Below are 6,129 nucleotides of genomic sequence, written 5' to 3'. Positions count from 1 at the left end.
TTTAATCTTGACATGGATCACAAAAACCTCAATCAACAACTAATAATATAATTAATCCAAAAAAATTCAAAATTAAATTAAAATTTTACATTTTATTATTTTTAAATTTAATAATAATCCTTAAAATTTAATAATTAATATTGTTTCTCACAATTTTTTCAAAAAATTAATCAATAAAATTTCACAATTTTTTCAAAAAATTTAATCAATAAAAATCAATAAAGTTTCAGCTGATTTATATGTCTAGAGGCAATATTAATTTTGATGATTTTAGTGTGAAGAAAAGTTACAAATATTATTAGGATATTTTTTCCAATTTTTATTAAATTTTATAAATTTAAATTTAATAAAAATAAATAAAAAGTTGAAAGTAAAAATAAAAATAAAAAAAAACACTCAAGCTTATTGTAATAACATTTCATATTAAACAAAGTCTTTTGATAAAAATTCTATCATGTGATTTCTACCCAAAAATTACTTAAATGGCAAATGGCGGCTGAATGTGGCAAATGGCGGCTTCCAGATCGAGGATAAACATGGAGTTCCTTATGAACATGACGTCTCCCAAACATCCCTCAAATAATAAAATTCTGCGCCATCACATTTTACTTCCAAGTTCCGGAACACGTTATTGTTCTGCCCTTTACAAAAACACGAAACACGAAGGTGATTCGTAGCTTCGTGTCTTGACCACACAGATAATCCACATGACCAACGATCAATCCCCACGCATAAGCGCCCAACGACTCACCTAATCTCTGGCTGAGTAGATGGCTATATAATGCATTCCTGGACGATTTTCTCTGAGGCTCGCACATTCTCTGCGGTTCTCTCCTGAAACATTCTTTTCTTTCATTGCTCCTCTCTTGTTTTTTATTATACCTAGTGCAGTTGTTTCGAACAGAGACTGGAATAATACACACAATTAGAACCACCTGCGTTGAAGCCAGATCCATATTCAAGCGTCAACATAATAATATATTGCTTCAGTATTGAGTCTAATGGCTTTGAGATTTACAGAAATTCCTGCTGGTGTAAGCCGAAGGCAGGCACCTTTGGATGTAAAGAATGAGGGTATCGGCGCCTTCCGTAGATCTCTTTGCGTCTCAGGGCCGCTGGGTGGTGACCAAGCAAAGTGGGCCGATCGTCGTTCGGTGAAGTCGAAGGCGCGCAAGTGCCCTCTCAGACAACCAAGGGTTGAACATCTCGGGCGTGATGTAGGGCAGTCAGAGAAGGCGGCATTAGATCAGCTTGAACGAATTTATATTTTCGGCCCTAATGGCGATAATAACGATGTGTTGCTCCCCATGGAACCCCTGTGGGCAGGGCCGTTGTTTGAGGGGAAGCCTATGAGAGTGGCGTACCAGGGCGTGCGCGGCTCCTATTGCCAAGAGGCGGCGGTTCGAGCCTTCCAGAGGTGTGATGCCCTTCCGTGCGAAGGAGGTATGGAGTCGGCCTTCGATGCGCTGGAGTCAGAGGCTGCCGACCTGGCAGTTGTGCCAGTGGAGAACTCGCTGGACGGAGAGATCGAGAGGAACTATGATTTGATGTTACGCCATCCTGATGTCCATGTGGTAGGCGAGTTACTGTTGTCAATAAACCATTGCCTGCTGGCGGTCAGAGGAGCGGCGAAGAGGCGTAGTTTGAAAAGAGTGATCAGTCATCCGCAGGCACTCGCTCATTGCCAGGGGCGTCTCGCGGATCTTGGTATGCACTTGGAGGCCGTGGACAACGCTGCTAGCGGAGCTCGTTTCGTAGCCGAGAACGGCATAGAGGACACAGCCGTCATCGCTAGTGAGATTGCCGGGCGGGAGTACGGTCTTGAAGTGGTGGAAGAAAATATACAGGACTACTTGTCGAATACCACCCGATTTCTGGTTCTGAGCAGGCCCAACAACAAAAACAACAACTCCTCGTTACACCCAGGGTCGAAGACGACGGTGGCCTTCTCGTTGAAAGAAGGAACGCCGGATCTGTTCAAGGCGCTGTCAATATTCGCTATTAGAGACATAAACGTGACAAAGATCGAATCCCGCCCTCACCGCGAGAACCCCCTGCGTATGGTGACCAACGAAGACCAAGACGGGGACAGTTCCAGGTATTATTTCGGCTACGTTTTCTTCGTAGATTTGGAGGCGCCAGTAAGAGAGGATCATCCAAGCCGTGTGCAGATAGCTCTGGAGTGTCTACGACAGATTGCGAGCTTTGTGAGAGTCATCGGAAGCTATTCCGCCATCTCCATCGTTTCGTAGTTCTCAAAAGCCCCAAACAAACCTATAGTTTCTCTCATTTTTTTGTGATGTAGCAGACTTTGTAAATTCAAGACTTGCAAAATTTGTACAACAGGGATTAATTAGCTCAAGGCTGTTCTGTAGCCGCCCCTTTCTCGAAGAGAAACCATGCAGACTCATTCAATCGAATACCAAAGCTATCTCCAAGGATTCAAGAAACCATGCAGACTCATTCAATCGATTGCCAAAGCTATCTCCAAGGATTCCAGAAGAAAGCATTTACCCATAACAGATGCCATAGAATTTGCGTGGATCCCATTGGAAGTCTCATTAATGAAACATATTGATACTTTCATACTAATGTAGTTTCAATCTACATTCAATTTTTCCAATAATTTATTATTGACCTTTTGCAAAAAAAGAAAGCTATTTTATATAAAAAGATAGTACAAGCTCTATAGTATTTCTTATCTACCTATTGATTCATAATGCTCATACATATATACCTTTTTTGGATATATTTTTTTTAATTTTTGTGATCTATTCTATTATAACCATACATATATATTCCAAGAATAACCATACATATATATTCCAAAATCACTGCATCCACATATATATTCCAAAAGCGCTCCATCGATTGTGCAAAATAGTTTACCAAAAAATTGATGCATTCTCATATATTAATCATTTATGTTTCCAACATTAATTATTATTTGTGGTTCATAAGTTTTTGTAACACTTTCCTCCCACATCTATCCAAATAGCCGCTCAATCGAGGTAAACATGTGATGAGAGACTATTATGATATGATTGAGCTTCTTAGGTGACCTTAAGGAAGTGGAATCAGTGGAAACACATCAAACATACCTTCCACATCAACAACAACACTCCGAGTCATCCCAACCACTCAGGTATCATGCCTGTAACACCTTCTTTCCACATCTACCCAAGCATTCAGCGAGTTGGGGTAAACATGCGACCAAATGCCACTATGATATGATTCGACCTCCTAAGACACGTTAAGGAAGCGGAACCAATGGAAACACACCATACAAAGATTCAACATCAGCTTCAGGACCCTCAAGAACCAATCAAACAGTTCAAATAGCTTACCCTTGGGTTTCACAGGACTTTTAGACAACTTAAGCCTCAATCGCTCTCATGCTATATGCATGACAACGTCTAGAAACCCAAAATCGCTCTCATAGGCTTGCCTGCCAGTATTCAGAGATTAAATTTTTTAGTGCTATGCCAGCGTCCATGGGATTTGAGTCACTTTTTCAGGCCCAGGTCGTTGCCCAGAATTTCATGATACCTTTAGAATAGTAAAATAACATGGAAATGACAATAATAAAGAAAATACTTGTTTAAGACCTTGACTAGACCCCTACTAGCCATGAAAAAATATTTCATTAAACATATCATGAATATGTAATCTACAGGTGTAAATAATAGTTCTAAGCATAGGGGTCATATACTTAGATGAGGATCACTAAGAACCATTGATGCCTCAATACATTAACTACTATTCCATCCATTAGGTAATAGATACATTGATCATTCAATTACAAGTAAAAACATGATGAAAGCCATTCATGGTTGTTGTCATAAAATGCATACATAACCAGCATAATAGCAACATAATTTGTCATGAAAGTACAACCATATAGACCACATATAATCCATCAAAATGTTCATAGAAATACAAGGAGAAATAACCTTTCACTAATGATGCAAATTCCAAACCCGGGAAGGGACTTCCATGTTCCACCCGACATTAGAATGGCTGAGCCAAATCTCTCTTCAGCCATTCACCCATGTACCATATTCCAAGCATGAATGTGGGATCCAATAGAAAACATCAAATCAAAACTCATCAAGGGCTTCCAAAGGCCATCCACCTCAACCCATCAAACAGTGATTCCACCTCACAACTAGACATCACAAAACCATCATCAGACTGGTCTCCATCCAAACCTTGTAGGGCTTCTAGAGCGTTGGTTCCAACCAAGGCTTCTAAGATTAGTAACTCAACCCACAACTATTGTTGGGTTTTCAGACCGCTTGTCCAGCCAAGGCTTCTAGTACTAGTAAATCAACCTGCTGAGGGCTTCCAGAGCATTTGTCCAACCAAGGCTTCTAGGACTAGTAACTCAACCCGAGCTGCTACCGGGCTTCCAGAGCATTTGTCCAACCAAGGCTTCTCGAAACTACTAAATCAACCCAAGCTAAAGAAACATCAGAACCAACAAAAAACAATAATGAAAGTAAACCCAAAATCACCATGGCTATCTAGGAAATGGCAAGGCTAGGCAATCCATTGTCAATACAGAAAATCCTCCAGGCCACTGACAGAGTACAACCAATAATCCATATGCATATGCCATGCACGCCAAAAATAGCGAATGAAACATACATGCAACTCAATACCTGCAAGCAAATATGACATAGTTGTTGATCCTGATGTCCTCTTGTGCTTTCTTGCTCTTCCTTCTTGCTCCAATAATCCAAGTGTGGCACACCAACCAAGAGCACTCCAAGAAAAATCTAAGTCTCCAAGAGTACGAGAGAGAGAGAATAATGATGAACACCAAAATTGAATAGAAAAATGTTACCAACTGATCCTCATAAGCCTTTTTATGAAGAGGCATCTATTTTCTTCATTTTCCATTATTCTCCTTTATTTTCTTCATTTTCCATTATTCTCTTTCATTTTCTTCCTCGCATGCAAACTGTGGCCTTTCACCTCAATTTTCTCCTAATTTCCATTATTTTCATAAATAAATGTGTCAAAAATGTCATTTTGTCTTTCCAAAGCCTTAGCCATTTCCTTTGCCAACTTCCTTAGTCATAAACAATCACTAGTGATCTCCATCACTAGGATTTTGCTCAACGTTAAGCTTGGAATAAATGTCCTATCACTTGTGGTTATTATTTTTCCTTTATTTACTTTTATTACATAAAATATTTACTAGGGTTTTTACAAAACTCTCCCCCTTGGGGGAACATCGTCTTCAGTGTTCAACAACACCTATAACTACAAAACTGTTGTAAGAAAAGTATACTACTGATGGAGCTTTATAACTTAGCTCGATTCAATATTTACAATGATCAGCTTGCTGAGAAGCAAACTAACATGAAAACATAACAATATAACATCATAATGACATGACACCCATATCGCTTATTAGAGCTTTATAACATAGCTCATGGTGGTATTTACATCCATATACATATGTACATAAACCAACATCATCATAACATATACCAAAGCATATACCACATCATGTACCAAAACCACACCGAAACACCAATCGAAAACTACTTTGCCTCAACCTACAAACAAGGAAAGATACATGGCTCGCATCTGATCCGTCATCTCTCATGTAGATTCATTAGGCCCAAGGTGATTCCGCTGCACTTTAACTTTCTCAATTTCTCAGTTGTAGAGCATGAGCACCTTTTTATGCAATATACATTAAGGCTTCGACTGGAATTCTCTATTTGGTTCCACTTGTAATACAGGCCAGTCAATCATCACATGATCAACATATCTAACATATTTCTTAAGTAATGACACATGGAAAACACCATGGAATTTCATTGTTGGAGGTAGTGCAATTCGATAAGCTACTAGCCCAAACCTATGAACAATGTTGAAGGGTCCACAAAACCATGGTGCCAACTTAGCACATGATCCAATCCGTAAGGAGCTCTTCTTCGATTTGATGTGCCATTACACCTATTCCCAAACTTGGAACTCCTTGAACAACTTGTTTCGACTTGCATAGATTTTCTGCCTATCTTGTGTTCCCTTTAGATTTTTCTTTATTACCTGCATTTCTTGTTCCATGTCTACCAACATGTCTCATCCAATCAATACCTTATTAACTGG

General features: G+C 39.4%; 1 pseudogene; it reads left to right on the top strand.

Moving 5' to 3' along the window:
* Positions 1-663: 663 nt before the first annotated feature.
* LOC149248229 (arogenate dehydratase/prephenate dehydratase 2, chloroplastic pseudogene) lies at positions 664-2,647 on the top strand (annotated as a pseudogene).
* Positions 2,648-6,129: the final 3,482 nt, after the last annotated feature.

This window comes from Pinus tabuliformis, chromosome 7 (genome assembly GCF_031772625.1).
Source record: "Pinus tabuliformis cultivar Carrire ecotype Pingquan chromosome 7, CPIR1, whole genome shotgun sequence".
NCBI classification, from domain to species: Eukaryota; Viridiplantae; Streptophyta; class Pinopsida; order Pinales; family Pinaceae; genus Pinus; species Pinus tabuliformis.
Note: the sequence above shows the minus strand (reverse complement) of the source record. Positions and strands in the feature narration are given on the sequence as shown.